The sequence below is a fragment of the Lactuca virosa genome, chromosome 2 (assembly GCF_052849685.1).
Source record: "Lactuca virosa cultivar CGN04683 chromosome 2, Lactuca_virosa_CGN04683_v6, whole genome shotgun sequence".
Lineage (NCBI taxonomy): Eukaryota > Viridiplantae > Streptophyta > Magnoliopsida > Asterales > Asteraceae > Lactuca > Lactuca virosa.
Window position 1 is genome coordinate 202,201,754 of NC_136427.1, and position 21,457 is coordinate 202,223,210.

Consider the following 21,457-nt stretch of genomic DNA (forward strand, 5'->3'; position numbering starts at 1 on the left):
TTATGTCAAATATTGTTTCATGTCATACAATTCTTTGCACCTTCAATGTTGCAAGGCACACCATCTCCCATAAGAACGAACCCAAAATGAGGCTCATATATAGACTACCTCTCTTTATTAGAAAATATATGATGTATGCATGCATAATCATTAATCCATTCAGGTTAAGAACCATAACTTTCATTCAAAATGGATATCAGCTCATTATCACCACCTTTTACTACACCAGCTTGGCGCACTGGGTTAATTACTCTTAGCATTGGCTTTGTTTTATAGTTCGTAAAACTCATCAACTATATGCCTCCTTGTGGCAATAATTGTAATACTTGTTTTTCCCTTGGACTTTGATCCTAAACAGACGAATTCTTGGATTCCCTATCATTAGGCCTTCCCTTACATTAAGGTCTTCAACTTTTGAATATGCATCATTAAGAGTTTGTTTCATCTTCTCTTTAGAACTGACAAATACATACACCTCATCTAGTGTAAGAGTATACATAGTGCCCTAAAATTGATATAAGATGATGACAAAGAGCATAATAAAATCAATCACAATTCTTCATCATCATATTAAATGTCCATGTTCTCCAAACTAGACAATCGCTTTAAAAATGGGGAGACATCCGGAGACAAAACTACATTTAATTCGAAGATGATAACACAAACATTCATTCAAATGCAACTTGTTTAGAAGACCCTTAGTCGTATACATTCCTCTAAATATTTTAACCAAATAGTTTTTGCGCTTGTCACCTTAGCAAATTTTGCAAAATGTTGTAAGACAAATACAAAAATTTGCAAAAATGCATTTAAATCCTTTATTTGCTTTTCTTCATCAGACATCATCGCACCACAAGGCCGACTTCCTATCAAAATCCAAAGAAAGCTAGGTGTAAATCAAGTTGAATCACAGTATCTTTCATCTTAATTTCCATAATAGAATTCTTGTATATCCGTCCTCATAGTTTTCATATTAATGAAGAAACCTTAATATTGAAATGTCAATCAAAATGAAGAAAACTCTACTCTGGTACCACTTGTTGATAAAACAAATAAACAGAGAACAACAAACATGTTTCCCAGTTAGCATATTTTACCAAAGATTGGTAAAACTATGTCATAGTGTAAAGTCTCAACCAATCCGAATCTCTAAATAATTGTGTAATGTGGAATAGCACCTCTAATCAACGAGAATCACTGAAATATAATAATAATCAACAATAATAAGTACGTAACCAGTAAAGATTAGAGACAAACGTACTAAAAAATTTGGAAAAGCCAAATCCGGAAAAATGGTGGATAGAGAAGACCACCGGTGGTGATAATTATATTTGTAATGCAAAGAAATTAGAAGCAATATAAGTATATAGAGCTAAATGTGGAATAAATATGAGGAATAAATATGAGATAGAAGAAAAAGGGTTGAACTAGAGCTTCGAAGTAAATCTCTCTCTCATCAATGGGAGTTGTTTTAACCCATCAAATGCTCCACATGGTTCATTTAGAGCTCGTGAGCTCGAGGCCAAGACACCGGGAATTCTATGTTGCTTTAGCTAGTGCTCACGTGCTAGTAGGGCGTGGGCATGCGACATAGACAACAGGATTGAAAATTTGAGTCCACTATTGACAATATGACTTCATGTTGAGCTCGTGAGGTAGCTACAAAGTGGCATAGACCACCGGCTAAGGTCCCGTTTGATAGTTGCTTACTCAGAAAGAGCTGATTGGGAAAGGTCTGTCTGGGTAAGAAATCCTGAATGAGTAATAAACCATGTTGTTTGATTGTACATCTGACTTAATGTGCTGACTAATGAAAAATTACCATTTTACCCTTCTACTCAATACAACGATGGGTGAAGTTGAAAAAACATACAAAATGTAAATTACGCACTGTGACATCCCCAAAATCACGGCCAGAAAAGACCGGTTTCATTTATGCTTTTAAATAAAATCAGAGTAATCTTTTAAAGAAAACGGTTGCGGAATTTGTTCCCAAACAAGATACGATAAAACTTTATCAAAACATTTCTCAAAGAGAATGTACTTTTCATTAAATAATAAAATCTCGGGATGTCATGTTCCGATACAGACCAAAAGCATAAACAGATTAAAATGGACCTTACAACAGTTATTTACAACTACTGGTCTATAATCCAGAATCTCTCGTCAAGTCAACCAACTTATGCTCTTGTGCCTTTACCTGTAATTCAAAGCAAACTGAGTGGGTCAGGCTTGGGGGTCTGGTGAGCATATAGGGTTTTCAACTCACAATAATACAATTATTATATTCAATCATCAAACAATCAACCCAATTACCCATCCCCATTATCTTCTTTATTTCTTAAGGTTTTACCCTAAGAATCAACTATCCTTCATTCATTCATTCCTAAGGATTGACCTAAGGAATTGGCACAAAAATCCATTGCTACATAAGGCGCATCTGCCAACTTTATCCTTTAAGCCCCTCTGTCAGGATTACGACATTCACTATTAGGCGCATCTGCCAACATTATCCTTTAAGCGCATCTGCCAGGATTATCCTATAAGTGCATCTGCTAGTATTATGACATTCTCTAATTGGTGCGTCTACCAATATTATTCTTAATCATCTTACATACCTCATCATTTACCTCATCATTGATCACATATCAACTATCTCATCTACCCATGTTCTACCCAACATATTAGTGTTAGGATCGAGACACTTAACACACGACTCTAAACACACACACAGCTCACGAAAAACAAGAACACAAGGATGAACATGAGGGATTTAACGTGGTTCGGTCCTTCTCTGACCTACGTCCACCGGTAACTAGGAATTTACATTTCTTGGTGCTAATCTGCACTCTTTCTTTGTTACACTAGATACGAGTTTTACAAATACAGAATAATCTCTTATATAGAGATGGAAATCAGAAGTAGTCAAAAAACACAACTGGGTCTTCATTCAACAATTGTGGCTTCACAACTTCACATTGTTCCTGCCATTTTTGACCAGCTTTTCTGTGGATTCACACTCAACATTTCTGTGGATTCATACTCAACAATCTCCCACTTGAAGCCACGGAACAATCTTCACCTGTGCTTCAACTGTGCATCTGTATTTGATCTTAACTCCTTCCTAGTTACCCTGGCCTTCTCTTCAATTAACCTGAAGGCCAGTTGAAGCTTTCGTTAGCTCCAACACATCAGTCATGGCTAAGTCTGCCACTGACCTGTTCTCTGTCTCCATCGGCTCCCACTGAAATGAACTGCCCGATCCTGGAACATCCTGAGAACAAACGACACTCTCCATGTGAAGCCGATAATCTGGAGAGACTTTTACAGATGGAATACTGGTTCTCTTAACCCACTGTGTTCTGGGTATTCTAGCTGAAACAAAGCCCATGCTCCTACTGCTATGAGTGCCCTTGACTGGTTTTTCTGAACCGTTCCAAAACACGTTCAACCTGAATCTGACCTGTGACTCTGGGTTTGCCATCTGCAAAGCAAACCTTCTTCTGTCCACGAGACTCTATGAACCGGATTTTGTTTTTCTTCTGAACTGGGACGGTTACTCCCTCAGACGGTAAACTGACCATATATAATGAACCCCTCTTATGTCCACGAGCTATCACAAGATTTCTTTTGACAACCTTCCACTGCCCATTCCTGAACTTAACCTCGTGTCCCTGTTCATCCAACTGCCCAACAGAAATCAACTGTTTCTTTAGACTTGGAATTACCCGGACATCCTTCAAAGTCCATGGACCGACTGGAGTCTTCAGATCTAAGTCACCTATGCTCGTCACATCAAGAACCTCATCGTTCGCCAGTCTTACCTTACCAAAATCCCCTTCTTTCAGATTCCGCAGTGCTTCACGGCTGTGGGTAGCGTGAAATGAAGCACCCGAATCCATAACCCAGGAATCCACATTGCTCTCCACACTACAGATCAAAACATCATCATCTGAATGGTCTACTGCAACGTTAACTTCTTTCTTGTCTTTTGGACATTGATTCCTGAAATGTCCAACCTCTTTACAGTTCCAACAAGTCACATCATTTCGAGTCCTCGACTGACTCTTTCTCCTGTTCCCGCTCCCACTACCTCTGTTATTTCTTCTACCTCTGACCGCATTCAATTGTTCACTTGATGATTCCCTGGAATTTCTTCGTCTGACGTCTTCGCCTAGAATTAAATCCCGAATTCCCTTAAAAGTGAGCTCTTTCGATCCTGCGGAACTAGTAACGACTGTAACTGTTCCGGACAAACTGTCAGGTAATGATGATAACAGTAGTAAAGCTTGAACTTCGTCCTCAAATTTTATTCCCACTGACCCAAGTCTGGATAAAACCGAGTTCAAATTGTTGATGTGTACTGTAACTGAACTTCCTTCCCTCATCCTCGTGTTGACTAGTTCCCGAATCAGGAAGACTTTATTTGCTGCCGACGGCTTCTCGTACATATTAGACAATGCCTCCATGATTCCCTTTGCCGAGGTCTCCTTCAAAATGTTGAAGGCAACATCCTTTGACAAAGTCAGTCTAATAAATGTCTTGGCCTTCTTATCCAAAGTCTCCCAGTTTGCTTGTGTGACCGCCTCCGGTTTTTCACCTAAAACTGCGTCCAAGTCTTTATGTACGAGCAAATCTTCAATTTGCATCTTCCACCAACCAAAATCTTTCCCATCAAACTTCTCAATCTGAAGCTTACTGCTTTCTGCCATTTTCTGAAAGATTAGGGGCTAAACTGCAATTTTCTGAAAGTTCAGGGGCTAAACTGCAATTTTCTGAAAGTTCAGGGGCTAAACTGCAATTTTTCAAATCTGCTACAGTGTTGCTACAGTGTCGTCTTCTCCGGCAGATCTCCGGTCTACAGTGTCGTCTTCTCCGGCGGAACTCCGGTCTACAGTGTCGTCTTCTCCGGCCAAACTGGTTTTTCCGGTCACTATTCTGGTAACCTTTGACCGGCGATTTGGACGTCTTCCGGTGGTCAAAAAATTCAGAAAAAAATATATTCGGAATCTTCGGAACGAGACCTTTCCAACGGTATACACCAAAATCGTTTTTGACGAAAAAAAATTTCGACCAAAAACTTAAAATCACCTTCTGGAGCTACAACCTTGCTCTGATACCACTTGTTAGGATCGTGACACTTAACACACGACTCTAAACACACACACAGCTCACGAAAAACAAGAACACAAGGATGAACATGAGGGATTTAACGTGGTTCGGTCCTTCTCTGACCTACGTCCACCGGTAACTAGGAATTTACATTTTTTGGTGCTAATCTGCACTCTTTCTTTGTTACACTAGATACGAGTTTTACAAATACAGAATAATCTCTTATATAGAGATGGAAATCAGAAGTAGTCAAAAAACACAACTGGGTCTTCATTCAACAATTGTGGCTTCACAACTTCACATTGTTCCTGCCATTTTTGACCAGCTTTTCTGTGGATTCACACTCAACATTTCTGTGGATTCACACTCAACATTTCTGTGGATTCATACTCAACAATTAGTAGATATAAAATACATATACAGTTTAACTCATTTAAAAACCTGCACCAAACATTGCATTCAACACCATCTCGGATAAACAAATAATTTATTAACACATACTACGTAATTCATAGCAAATACTTCATATTTATGTGTTAGAAGAAAGTGACTATACACTCACTTGATAAGACAATGATCGGACAGCACCTCGTCTCTTAAAATAAACTTTTCCGATAAAACCGGGATGTTTTTCTTGAAAACCGGGCTTCTCGCGGGCAAAGTTTCGGCTCGGAAACTTTACTTCTCGGGATCTTCGGGACTTCGGAACTTGCTCCGGGGCTCGGGAATGATACCGGGGCTTCGGGGTAAAAGTTGCACGCAAAACAATGCAAAACGGGAGAGAGAGAAGAGAAAAGGAGCAAAATGGCCGGCTGCCCTCGCATCCTTTATATAGGGGCAGAAGCCTCGCATTACGCTGGGCGTAATGCTCAGCTACGCGGGGCGTAGCGCTTCGGAAACGTCACTGCATGCGTCATCGGAGCACTCGAGTGCGAGGCAGGTCACGGTTCGGTGTACGCTGGGCGTACAGCTCTACGCTGGGCGTAGTTCGGATAGGATCAGCGACTCCTTCGGATAAGCTTTGGTATACGTGCCACGATCTTGAAAAATTCATAACTTTCGCATACGAGCTCCGTTTTCGACGTTCTTTATATCCACACGTAGGTGAGACTAAGCTCTACAACTTTCGTTTAGACTCCGTTGGCTAATTTTGACTTTATTTTTTTTTTGTAATATTTTTAGTAGGCCGGGATAAGAAAACTCCGTTATAAATTCATAACTTCTTCATCTGACGTCCGTTTTTGTCTGTCTTTTTACCGTTGGACTACTAACGATGAGATCTTCAATTCTCGTTTAGATTGTTTCGGCTAAATATCGCTCGATCTCATATTCAAACTTCGGGTTGTACACTGCTAAGCCGAAATTTCGAAAAATCATAACTTCCTCAAACGAAGTCAGATTTAGACGTTCTTTTTTTGCACGCTCTCGGTTTAACATATTATTCGACTTTCGTTTAGATCGCTAAGGCCAAATATTGCTCTAACGTAAATTCACCATTCACGTCGCGCTGTGTCGTGCCGGTTCTGTCGCGGAACTTCGACAGGTCATAACTTCTCCGTTATAACTCGGATTTCGGCATTCTTTATATTTTCGGAAACCTTGTGACATATACTTCAACTTGGTTAAGATTATTCATTCTAAACAAACTTCCATCAAAAAGTCATTTTTTGATGCTTATCGTCTCTAAATTGACTAGCCCGGATCTACGGGCGTTACAATTACCTCCCCCTTAGGATGATTACGTCCCGGAATCATCAACAAAATAGGGCTTGTTTAATGATTCCATACGTTATCCTTCCATCCTAAGTAATAACCGTAACTTCTACTCGAAAGAGTATCTAACTTTAGGGCTTCCTGACTGCGGACGATGCTCAATCTTGCATCTGCTTTTCGTACTATGCTGGACTTTCAATCATAACTTTCAAGTTACACAATAAGTCTTTATTGTGGACTCCTTCTTCTTCTTAGGATAAATACTTTCCTTTATCTATTGTAACAGACCGATGGGTCGTGTTCTAACGACCTCTCGTCGCATGATGTAACGCGTAGACTCAGGTCTTTTAGAGTTAAATTCCAGAATGGAATATACCTTCCTTCATATTCTAATGCGATATAACCACATTTTAACATGTAGCATTTCCAGCTACAAACTTCATTAATACCGAGCGTGTTACCAATGATCGCATTGATTTCAATCTTCTGACTTCAGTCAAATGCTACATCGAACTCGGTTCTCGGAACCACGTAACAAACTCATCGTAGTCGGACTCAATTTGATGTGACCACTAGGGTCGGAATAACAACCATCTTACTAGTCATTACCGAAACAATGGTAATGACATACTTGAATAAAACGGAATCAATTACTAGTTTCTTGGTAACCTTGTGACTTTCCCCGATCCAAGTGCGAGTCTTGTGCATCCGGTACTACCATTCACACCTACTCATACTCGTGCCAAGTATTGTCTCGCAGTTCTCCAAGTCCCCATACAAAAATCACACAATCATTCAACACATCAGATAACAAAACCATGGTTTATATTAAGTCTTGAAACTATTACACAAAAGTTCAAGTTCACCCTATACTATGCCTCTAATAGGCTACACCATAAGTTACTATTCACATTGTTACTTGATAATTTGATCTTTGGATATGATATCCTTATTCCTGATTCCTCGCGTTATTTTCTGCTTCATCGAGGATCATGTGGAATGCCCTTGGCTTTGGAGGTGCATTTTGCTTCGTAGCTCCTTCCCTTTTTGGGCAGTCTTGCTTGAAGTGCCCCTCTTCATTACATTTGTAACATACCTTTTTGTTGAATATACAATCATCGGCGTAGTGCCCATGCTTTCCACACTTGAAACATGTCATCTCCGCGCCACATTTTTCCGAGTGCTTCTTCTTGCACTTATCGCACCATATTGCTTCATCCCCTCCTCCCCCTCCAAACTTCGAGAATTTTCTTTTCTCATTGGACCTTGAGGGTCCTTCAAACCTTCTTTTCTCGCCCACATCGGCCTTCTCCAGATTCTTTTCCCTTATCTGGGTCTCCACGTTCTTAGCAGCCCAGATGGCAGCTTTCAAAGTGGTTGCTTGCTTGACCATTGGACCAAAGTCCGCTGGTAATCCATTGGCAAACTTGTTGACCTTGGAAAGTTCCGTTGGAAGTAGGTAGGGAACAAGCTTCATTTTCTCCGTAAAACTAGTAGCGTATTCAGTGACGCTCATTTTTCCCTTCTTCAAATTCTGAAACTCATTATTGATTTCCAGAAGATCCTGCTCAGAGCAGTATTGCATTTTCAGTTGCACCACAAAATCTTCCCAAGACATCTTGCTAGCTTCTCCCTTGGGCATCGAACCAGCTAGTAGCTTCCACCAGCTCAGTACTCCAGACTTTAATAGAGGAATCGCGAGAACGGTTTTCTGTCTGTTGCTACACTCGCAACTTTCAAACATTGTCTCCATTTCGGAGATCCAATCCATAACTTGCACTGGTGTCGGGCTTCCAGATAGACACGGCGGTTTGGATGCCATGAAATCCTTGTACTTGCATCCTCTTCCATCATTTCCTCCATCACGATTGTTTTGCCTAACAATCGGTGGGTTGGCTTGACCAACAGTCCCACTGAAGTTTCCTCCTTCCGACGGCCCTCCATTCACTTCGGGCTCTTCAACTTGAATTGAAAGTTCTTCACGATTTTGTTGAAGCAGACGTCTAGTTTCTTCCATCTGACGATCCAACATCGTCTGAATCATCAATTGCACACCAGCCATCGTCACCGGCTCAGGTGCAGCAGCTACAACAGGTATTTGCTCGATTACAGGTGGTCGATTCCTGTTTTCGTTTGCGTTTCCAGCGCTACTTCTTGTTCTTGCCATCGCTGATTTATACACCGAACAAGGTGAATTTAGATCCTCCTTCACGATACATAATTATCCAAATCACTCCGAAACTTTTATATGCTAGTTCTAATACCGTCGTCACACGCTTAGAATCCTAAACACATAAGGTTTCCAGATCCGGTCGGCAACAGACCATAGATCCGAACAAATAATATCATATATAGCAAACATATAGCATTTAGCACATAAAAGCATTTTAGGCATCTTTCCTAAAATATACTAGTGCTCGTGTCTAAAATATGGTAGACACTCATCTCACAATCATCACTTAACATTCTAAGTTTAAATCTAGAAATCCTACAAATTCCTAGTTCGCTTAAACTAATGCTCTGATACCAACTGTGACATCCCCAAAATCACGGCCAGAAAAGACCGGTTTCATTTATGCTTTTAAATAAAATCAGAGTAATCTTGTAAAGAAAACGGTTGCGGAATTTGTTCCCAAACAAGATACGATAAAACTTTATCAAAACATTTCTCAAAGAGAATGTACTTTTCATTAAATAATAAAATCTCGGGATGTCATGTTCCGATACAGACCAAAAGCATAAACAGATTAAAATGGACCTTACAATAGTTATTTACAACTACTGGTCTATAATCCAGAATCTCTCGTCAAGTCAACCAACTTATGCTCTTGTGCCTTTACCTGTAATGCAAAGAAAACTGAGTGGGTCAGGCTTGGGGGTCTGGTGAGCATATAGGGTTTTCAACTCACAATAATACAATTATTATATTCAATCATCAAACAATCAACCCAATTACCCATCCCCATTATCTTCTTTATTTCTTAAGGTTTTACCCTAAGAATCAACTATCCTTCATTCATTCATTCCTAAGGATTGACCTAAGGAATTGGCACAAAAATCCATTGCTACATAAGGCGCATCTGCCAACTTTATCCTTTAAGCCCCTCTGCCAGGATTACGACATTCACTATTAGGCGCATCTGCCAACATTATCCTTTAAGCGCATCTGCTAGGATTATCCTATAAGCGCATCTGCTAGTATTATGACATTCTCTAATTGGTGCGTCTACCAATATTATTCTTAATCATCTTACATACCTCATCATTTACCTCATCATTGATCACATACCAACTATCTCATCTACCCATGTTCTACCCAACATATTAGTAGATATAAAATACATATACAGTTTAACTCATTTAAAAACCGGCACCAAACATTGCATTCAACACCATCTCGGATAAACAAATAATTTATTAACACATACTACGTAATTCATAGCAAATACTTCATATTTATGTGTTAGAAGAAAGTGACTATACACTCACTTGATAAGACAATGATCGGACAGCACCTCGTCTCTTAAAATAAACTTTTCCGATAAAACCGGGATGTTTTTCTTGAAAACCGGGCTTCTCACGGGCAGAGTTTCGGCTCGGAAACTTTACTTCTCGGGATCTTCGGGACTTCGGAACTTGCTCCGGGGCTCGGGAATGATACCGGGGATTCGCGGTAAAAGTTGCACGCAAAACGATGCAAAACGGGAGAGAGAGAGAGAGAGAGAGAAGAGAAAAGGAGCAAAATGGCCGGCTGCCCTCGCATCCTTTATATAGGGGCAGAAGTCTCGCATTACGCTGGGCGTAATGCTCAGCTACGCTGGGCGTAGCGCTTCGGAAACGTCACTGCATGCGTCATCGGAGCACTCGAGTGCGAGGCGGGTCACGGTTCGGTGTACGCTAGGCGTACAGCTCTACGCTGGGCGTAGTTCGGATAGGATCAGCGACTCCTTCGGATAAGCTTTGGTATGCGTGCCACGATCTTGAAAAATTCATAACTTTCGCATACGAGCTCCGTTTTCGACGTTCTTTATATCCACGCGTAGGTGAGACTAAGCTCTACAACTTTCGTTTAGACTCCGTTGGCTAATTTTGACTTTATTTTTTTTTTGTAATATTTTTAGTAGGCCGGGACAAGAAAACTCCGTTATAAATTCATAACTTCTTCATCTGACGTCCGTTTTCGTCTGTCTTTTTACCGTTGGACTACTAACGATGAGATCTTCAATTCTCGTTTAGATATTTTCGGCTAAATATCGCTCGATCTCATATTCAAACTTCGGGCTGTACACTGTTAAGCCGAAATTTCGAAAAATCATAACTTCCTCAAACGAAGTCAGATTTAGACGTTCTTTTTATGCACGCTCTCGGTTTAACGTATTCTTCGACTTTCGTTTAGATCGCTAAGGCCAAATATTGCTCTAACGTAAATTCACCATTCACGTCACGCTGTGTCGTGCCGGTTCTGTCGCGAAACTTCGACAGGTCATAACTTCTCCGTTATAACTCGGATTTCGGCATTCTTTATATTTTCGGAAACCTTGTGACATATACTTCAACTTGGTTAAAATTATTCATTCTAAACAAACTTCCATCAAAAAGTCATTTTTTGATGCTTATCGTCTCTAAATTGACTAGCCCGGATCTACGGGCGTTACACGCACAAATCCTTTAAAAATCCAAATAAAAATTATAAAGGGAATCATTGCTTTTATAAAGTTATATGGTATGTATTTCAAAATGAGAAATGGACTTTTAAGTACAGTAAAAGGAATAGAAGTCTACATGGTATGTAGACATACAATCGGTTTTCATTGAGCAATCAATCAAACACATGGTATGCATAATGCATTTCAACAAATAATACATTAAGATGATTAAAGATAAAAGAAATATATGTATAATAAATCAATTAAATGTGAACTTGTACCTGCATATTGAAATCAAGAATAAAGCAATAGTTTTTTATTGAAATTTATAAGGAATAATCAAAGCGCATAGGACTAAATATCACTTCGTCATTTACCATATCCAATACAAAGCACATGAAATTATTTCATAATTACATAATCCAATTCGGCATGTCAATTTTGACTTTTTATTTGACGTTTGTATTTCAAGATTAGAACTTCAAGGCTTCAATCAGGTGATTAATAGAACCCATTACATCTTCGTTATTGACCAGAAAACATTGATAACATCCAAATTCACCAAATTCAAAAATTTATTGATAAAAAATTCAAAGCCATGGAATTCATAATCTCCAAAAATAAAGGTATGAAATAACCAACAACAGCAAAAGCACTTGAAAAATCGAAACTTTTATTTCTCTCAACAGCAAAACAAACAATCAAGAGCAAAAGAACATTCAAGAAGAAACAGCAAAAATTGGAACTTTCCCATTCAGATTTTGAAAAATCAAGAGCATAAATTGGAACAATCAACAACAAAATAATCGGAACTTTTATCCCTCTCAACGGCAAAAATCAGAACTTTCCCAAAAATCGGAACATTCAAGCGTACCTGATGAGATGAGGAAGGTTCTTCGATCGGTGGTTGGAAGAGGAAGAATGAGGTCAACGATGTTTGCTGGTTGGGGAGAAGAAAGGAGCCGCTGAAAGAGGATGAAGAAAGGAGGCGTTGGAAGAGACACGTTAGGGAAGGGTACTATTGGAGCCTTTCTCAGTCAGCCCATTTTCACTTTTTTCTCATTCAGATATTCATTTGCGAGTCAGATGCACAAAAGTTGATTATCAAACACTTATAGCTGACCGAGTCAGCCAAAAAGGTCTGACTCGACTCGGTCAGATGCACAAAAGTTGATTATCAAACACTTATAGCTAACGAATAATTATACATTTATACGTACTAACATATTACAAAAGAAATAATATATTTGAATATTTTTTGACTGCTTTAATGTGTAATAATCACATACTAAATCATTTGAAGTCGTAGCAATCATAGAATAAATCTTTTGATTTTCTAACTGGTTGTAACTATTAAAAGATTAATGAGTAAATTGATTAAACCAAACATTCTTATATATTAAGTATTTTTTTTTTAAATGTGACATTTCCCATTAACTGCAACAGTTTTTTATCATAAACTATTTATTAACAATCTAATATATATCATATATGATATCAACAATAATTTTCTTTGGGGATATTTAATAATAAGTGGATAAAAAAAGTTTCTAAAATCAAATACATAAGAGGGTTATAAAACTGATTATAGGCAACAAATTATTTACTTCCCAAGTGTTCACATAATCATAATCTTAAACACTCCATCCAAACATAAAAAATTAATCATTGCAACTTCAAACTATAACAATGAGATAATAAACATAAAACATCCCTTAAAAATGAAATTTATCAAATGAAGTCCTCAATAAAACATAACTCTTCAAACCAACCCATATAAATCTTCCTCATCTGCCATTACTCTCAACCATCCCTCCACTTACATGCATATAAAAAATAATAATAATAATAATAATAATAATAATAATAATAATAATAATAATATTTAAAAACAACTTAATATTCGATAAATAAGATTGAAATCATACAACGATAATTTCCACACAAGTCTTGCATTCAACTCATTTGCTATAGCATCAATAAATTCTTCCGTGTTCAAATAATGCTCTCGACTTAGCCTGAACACCATTCAGAAATACAAGTTAGTGAAATTACTTTTTTGCCCCTCTCAAATTCCCCATTTTGTCAAAGGGTATCAAAGACATTTTATTAAGTCACATACTTGGATCCATGAAGAAGAATAGGTGCAAGATCCTTTGTCATCCTCCCACATTCAACAGCTCCAATACATGCAGCTTCAAGTTTCTCAGTGAACTCAAGAAGCTTAGATTATTATCCAATTTTGTCTTGAAAATATATAATTCATTTTAGTAAAATAAAATTACATTTGTCAAGAATTTTTTTTTTAAACATATGGGTCAACCCTGGGTCCATGCAAAGATTGAGGCTATGATGTTTGGGATGGTTTCCCCTCCCTTTTGGTGAACCCTGTAATGACGTGTCACCGTGTCATAGGCTGCTTCGGCTTGAACGGTCTTTCCATCAGCACACACCTAAATAAAATTTAAATAACAAAAACAATTATTTAAGAAAATATAAATATTAAATTCGGAAATGGATCAAGAAAATATATAAATAGTGAAGCATACCAAAATTGATGTCATCAATCCAAGAGATCCGAAACCTATTAAATGTGTGAAATCAAATTAATTCATGAAACAAAAAACCATATGTTAAAAGGTGACACATATTACTCTTTAACCCTTTTGTTAGTTTTTTTTAGCTTTATTGCTTATATATATGTTTTATTCTATTTTCTATTATATACTTTTTTTTGCTTTTCTTTTTAGGTTACCAATATTTTTTGTTTTTCTCGGATTAAATATCAACTTTAAATTTTGCCAAAAAAAAAAATTGTATTTTTTCATTTTTTTCGGAAAAAAACCCTCAACTTTATCTTTTTTTTCAAAGAAAACCCTCAACCTTCTAACCGCTTGCAAATAAACCTTCAACTTTTTTAGTTTTTCTCGAAAAACTCTCACATTTTACAATTTCATTTGTAAAAAGATGACTAAAAGGGCCAGATCGGAAAAAATGAAAAAATACAAGGTCTTTTTTAGAAAAAAAAAATAAATTTTAAAGTTTAATTCATAAAAAACACAAAATATAAGGTCTTTTATGAATTTCTCTTTAAGGCTTATTGTTACTTATGTATTATGCTTTATTGTGTGAATATCAACTTTATGCTTTATTCCATTTATATCTGCTTAAAGAATTTTTATCAATATCTGTGATATATGTTTTATTATCTGTAACATTGTATGTTACCATGCTTTAAGCTTTATTGTATATACGATTTATTTGTACCATTGTTGACCTATGTTTCTAGGTCATCTATAGAAGCAGCCTCTCTAACCTTGGGTAGGGGTGCAGGGTATATGGTATACGATAAACAGACTACATGCAACATGTAACATCACTATGGGATATGGGTAATATTGTTGACATATAGACTATAATACTACCTTGTGCTAAAAATCACTTTGAACATCACCATCATAATTTTTGTATGCCCATACCTACCCTCCATCCCTCTTGAGGGCATAAGCAACCATGTCATCAGTAAGACGGTGTTCATACCTACACATGAATTACAATTTTGAACAAGGCGCTTCATCATTAATGAAAAATTTATAAAAAAAATTAAGATATTGTAAATTGTAAATAATTAGTTGACTATTCTCACCATATCTCAGCACCCTTAAACTTTGACTTCTAGTTTCTTTCATAGACTTCTTGAAACATGTCCTTGAATCTTTATTAAAAGAAAATAAAATATATAATAGATATAACTACTAGATTTTCAATAAAATTTTAGATTTTTGTTATTCGCGAAAAATGGCAAGAAGCATTATTTCTTTTTATGCGTGGTGCAAGGATGGTTTTGATTTTAAATTTGATAATGGTTCTATTTTAGTTTTCAAAAATGATTGTTTTTAATTTTAAGCAAATCCATGTAACGTTATTTATGAAACCATATTTATCATAAGAAAGAATGATAGCTTAATCTTAAATGTTGATTTAAACATAGCCACAAATAGTTTGCATAAATCATGTTTGTGACATTTTAGTCTTAGCCATATAATCAAGAAGCATATGGCCAATCTCCAAACGAATGAGATATTAGAATCATTTGACTTAAAGTCAGATGATGTATATGAATCTTGCTGACTTGGTAAGATGACAGAGGCGCCAGTCACAAGAAACTATGAAACTGCCAAAGATATGTTGGAGCTCATACACACTGATGCATGTGGACCGTTCAGATCCAAAACAAGACATGGTAAAAGGTACTTTGTTACATTTATTGATGACTTCAATAGATATGGTTATGTTTATCTGATTAAAAATAAGTCTGAAAGCTTTTAGGTGTTTATGATATTCCAAAATGAAGTAGAGAATCATCTAGGAAAGAAGATTAATATGCTCTGATCTCTGATAGGGGTGAGGAATATCTTAGTCTTGATTTCTACGATCATTTAAGGAACCGTGGAATAGTTTCATCGTTGACTCCACCCACGGCACCACAACATAATGGTGCGACTGAGAGGAGAAATCAAGCATTACTTGATATGGTTCGATCCATGATGATTCGAGCTACACTTCCGATCGGTTTTTGGGGTTATGCCTTAGAGACTGCTACTCATGTCCTAAGCCTTGTACCAACTAAAAAGGTACCCATGACACCCTCTGAGATGTGGAGTGAGGTTCATCCCTCATTAGCACATACAAAAGTATGGGGTTGTGAGGTTTTCGTTCGTCCCTTACTAGCATATATGATGCGAAATGATACGATCCATAATATCAATGATCCAAAATGATACAATCTAAAATGTTATGAACCAAAATTTGTTATGAACCAACGTCTAATGAAATGATTTGATCTGAAAATGTTATGATTCCAAAAGTTTATAATCCAAAAATATTATGATTAAATATAGTTAGGATTTTTAATATTTTATGATTCTTAACTTTAAGACTTCAACAGCAGTGATGTTATAAAAATAAAAAAAAAACCAGAAAAAAAAACACAAAGAAAAGCTAAAAATGAAATTAAAAAAACTAAAATATATAAAAATAATAATAAAATAAAAGAATATTATTTAATTTAAGTTTTGAGTTTTTGGTTGCCACGACGTGGTGGAGGCATCACCACGACGTATCAGGACTAGAATGTTCGCGGACCTTAATCTGGTCCCCATGACATGACATATGTTGGTCACGACGTGGCGACCATCTAATGACTAAAACCCTAATTTTTTGGGTATTTAAAGGAAGGTATGGGCTATGGTTGTTTACTCTCAGCCTCCATCACTCTCAAACATCAGAAACCCTAACCTTAACGCCTCTTGGTGGTTATTAAGCTCATCTTCGTTATTGTTGTTGCTTGTGAAGGAAGAAGAAGGATTTAGAGGTCTTGTTATCATCTTCTCAAGCCTTGGGAATTCACTTGAGGATTCTCTTAACCTTTGGTATGTGCCAAGATCCAAACTTTATGCTTCTAAATTTTTAGATCTAAGGTTCTGTCCCATTTTCTTCTTGAATGAGCTTGTTGGAGTGGCAAGATTCCATAAAGTTAACAACTTTATGGATCCTTGAGGTCCCTTTTAGGACATATGTTGTAGATTTGGAGTTTCATGGAGATTTTTGGTCCCATACAAGTTTAAGTTCTTTGTCTCCCACATTTTGACCTAAAAATGGAAGAGACATGCATTAGACATGTATGTCCATAAAGCACCAACTTTTATGTTCCTTTTGGTGTACAAAAGCATCTTGGAAAACATGTATGGGTGGCCTTGATGATTAAGAGCCTATTGGTTAAGTCATGCTTCTTGATGTCCTTAAGGACCTAGGTTTAGAGTTATTGTCTTAATGGATAAAGATGGAAACTTTATCCATCAAGACCTTGGGAAGGGTCAGATGTGAACTTTGGAGCCCTTGGATTTGGAAAAATAGCTTAACTCAATTAAGTTGTCCAGACTAATTCCCACGACGTGCCGACTAGGGATCAATTGACTGTTTTGGCATTTGTGCCTAAGATGTGGCCAGAGGGAGGCCACGACGTAGAGGGTTGTTGTTGACAATTTTGACCTTAGCTTTGAAATTTTGACTTTGAGGTTGAATTTTGACTCATTGACTTTTAGTCAACTTTCTAGTTTTAGAAAAGTAGCCTAAGAGTTTACCTTGTGTGTGTATCTAGGTAGCGTTTAACACATGTTCTCCGATTTGGTAGCTATTAACTTTTGTCGGCACTGTGAGGTGAGTCTTTTCACTATACTAATTTAGTTATGGGCTAATCACCCTAAACTTCTGTTAGGGATGATGAACCTTGAATCGATGTGTTTATGTAATGCTTTTATGACAATTTATTTGGCTTTTCTTGTGTTTGATGAATTATAACCCTAACATGTTAAAGTTTTAGTATTTATTACGTTTCATTCAAGTTATGTGTAGTAGATGATCATTCTAGCTATATTAATTTGATTTCTAGTTATCTATGATCATTAAATAATTAGATCTTGTGATTGAACAAATCATAGAGTTAGGCAAATAAAGTTAATAACTTTGGTTGTGTTAGAAAGCATTAATTATCCATATTATGTGCTTGAATTGCTATCTTGATCATAGATTAGTAGTTCCTAATTTCATCATTCATTGTCCAAATTATCTTTATATCAGTTTTGTGCTCAACTTGTGCTTGATCATTGCATAGTAGTTCATAAATTGAGAAACACTAGAATTCTAAATCATAGTAACTAGTATTAATTAGTTGAAAGCCGATATAAATTGGCTAGTAGAAATCAACCATAGGGTAAAGGGAATTCAGAACTAACAGGAGTGCTCTTTAATATTTGAAGTAAAAACTATTTTCTTTGTTTATTTAGTTGTTATTAGTTTTGATTTAAGTTAGCTGAACTTTCAAACTCAGTAAAAAACCCCCCAATTTACTTGTTTTATTTTGTTAATTATTAGTAGTTATTTTATTAACTTGAATTTCGTTCCCTGTGATCGACACCCGAATTACCCAACTATACTATAATCTGACTAGGTACACTGCCTATAGGAGCATTAGTTATTGAAGTTAGTTAGGTTTATAAATTTAAAAGTTGATAGGTATATTTTTTTCATCAAGTTTTTAGCGTCGTTTCCGAGGAATGACTTATTTTAGTTTTTATTTTAATTGCTGACAAATTTGATCCTTTTGTGAGGTAAAAACCACAAAAAGTTAATTTTCGCATTATCTCAGTTTACTGTTCAGTTGATAACCACGACGTGTCGATTTGTTTGCCACAACATGGTGACGGCCTGCACAGTTTCCTATATTTATTTTGTTTTAGTTACTTTTTACATTTTTGTTTTGTTTTGTTTCAGTAGTATATGACCCACGGATCAAATACACCACCATTTGAAGATCCTGAGTCAGCATTTCATAAAAAGAAGAACAAACACGTTGGAGAATCAAGCAACAAGACGGTAAACGAAAGCAAGTTAGAAAGCGTTGAGAAGACTCCTAAAAAAAGAAGTTGGTTACAAGACCGAAACATAATCAGAAAAAGAAAGCGAACCCGGGAGTGAGCCAAAAGAAGAGAGGGCCAACATTGCCGACATGACTATGGAAGCATACAAGAAGAGAATTCGTGAGGTCACCGGTCTGGGCCTTATGCAACCCGAAATTCCTGCCACCGCCAACTTAGAGCTCAAGGGACACATCCTTTATGCGCTAAAATATATTCTATTCCATGGGAAATACTATGAATACGCTTACAAGCACAACAATGAAGTCAATGACATCGCCAATTATTTTTAATATTTTGAATGTACCACTAGAAACGGTGTTGTTAAGAATGCTTCCGGTTACGTTCAAGGGAGCAGCAAATGATTGGTTGAAGGCACTCCCACCAGGTGCAATTACAACATGGGCACAAATGCATGAAGAGTTCATCCAACAATTTTTCCCACCGTCGAAGGTTTCTAAACTTAAGAAGGCCATAGCCAATTTTGAGCAACAATAAGGGAAATCATTGTATGAAGCATGGGAGAGATATAAGGGATTACTAAGAAATTGTCCCTAAAATGATATTAATGAGCAACAAGAAGTATCTATATTTTATGATGGGGTAAACATCACAATGAGGCAGCTCCTTGATTCTCAAGGATCTCTCACAAAGAAGAATCCCGCTACAATTAAAGAGTTAATCGAAGAATTTTCAAAAAATTCAAGGGAATACCACAACCCTCGAGAAGACAAGACAAGAGGATACAAGGATGGAAATGGTGCTTCAGAATATATGGCGGTAGTTTTGGCGATGTTAAATAACATGGATAGAAGAATGACGAAAATGGATCAATCCATACACGCAATACGAGTGGGTTGTGAAAATTATAATGGACCACACTTAACAAAGGATTGCCATTTAGAGGAAAATGAGAATAAAAAAACTCAAGTTTGTTATTCTAGTGGAGATCGATTTGATGAAGATTGGAGAAAGCCAGGGAAAGAATGGTTGCCTTATGAAGAATACAAGAATCAAAAAGAATAAAAATATAGACAAACTGGACGAGGCTACTACCAAAAAGAACAACCACCATCCGAGAAGAAGGTGGATTTTGAGTCAATGCTTAATAGGTTCATGGAGGCTTCTAAAAAACGACATGATGCAACTGATGTTACCATTAGAAACAAACAAGCTTCCATAAAAAAACATTGAGACTCAACTCGGGCAATTGACTATAATAGTTAACGAACGATTACCACCTAAAATTCCCGATCACAAACCTCAACCACATGTCATGGCCATATCCACTGAAAAAGACACCATCTCTGAGTTCTTAGAGGAATTAAATGAAGACACAAAGCACCCCGATCCAAGGCCAAAAAGAAAGAAGATTCATGAAAAAGATGAAGCTGTTGTATAGGTCTCACGACATGAGGACCACATGCGCATGTCGTGGGCAGGGTTTGGGCAGCAAAATTCTTCTTTCATCAAGCAATATCAACCCTCGTTATCGTTTCCTTCTCGAGATATAGTACATCCATTGGAACAAGCACATAAGAAGTTTATGTAACAAGTCAAAGGTATTCCAATTAATACCCCATTTATTGAAGCATTAGCCAAAATTCCTGAATACGCAAAATTTCTTCAAGATCTTCTTGACACTCGTCAACAACTAGAGAAGACATCCAAGGTGGCTGTTAGTGAGCAATGTTCAATGGTAATTATGGAAGGAATACCAAAGAAAGTGGGAGATCCCGGACGCCTTACTTTACCATGCGAATTTGGAAATAACACGAAGACATTCGCATTAGCCGATTCTGGAGTAAGTATTAATTTGATGCCATATTCTTTTTACCAAAAGCTTGACCTTCCATAATTGAAGACCACAAGTATGACAATCCATATGGCTAATCGTTCGGTGACTCATCATCGAGGCATAATTGTATTAGTTAAAATTGGAAAATCTGTTTTTCTAATTGACTTTGTGGTAATAGACATGAAAGAGGATGAAGATGTTCCTATAATCCTTGGATGCCCATTACTTAATAGCACATGAGCCTTGGTTAATATTTGTGAATCAAAGCTCACCTTGTGCGTGGGAAAAGAAGAGATGACATTTGGAGTTGAGGAAGGATTTGAGAAGTCTAAAGTTCAAAATAAAGTGTTATTTATGGATGAAGATAGTGAGCTTGAAGAGATTGAAAAATTAATGGAAGAAGAGAGTCTCAATGATTTGGATGAGATAGAGAAGCTAATGGAGGAAGAATTAAAGACTTGAGAGAAGCCTCACGTGGAGAGAGTTGAGCGTACCAAGACTCACACCTCGGTTCCCATAACTTTTGAAGTTTTCGCCTTTACAACACCAAAGTCTCAAGTGAATGAAGAAAGTGAAGAAGAAACTTTGGTTTCAAGTGATGATGAAGAATTGAGTAAAAAATAGATTACACAAGAATAAGAAAGCCAACCTTGGACAAGATGGATGTTGAAGCAAGGGAACAACAAAAAGGAGAAGGAGAATCACAACTTGCT

At 37.0% G+C, this 21,457-nt stretch overlaps 1 non-coding gene across 1 annotated transcript; it reads right to left on the reverse strand.

Annotated features, from left to right (window-relative positions):
* Window positions 1-19,405: 19,405 nt before the first annotated feature.
* LOC145162033 (small nucleolar RNA R71) lies at window positions 19,406-19,512 on the reverse strand. Its single transcript, XR_013738888.1, has one exon. It is a non-coding gene; the product is annotated as a small nucleolar RNA R71 (small nucleolar RNA).
* Window positions 19,513-21,457: the final 1,945 nt, after the last annotated feature.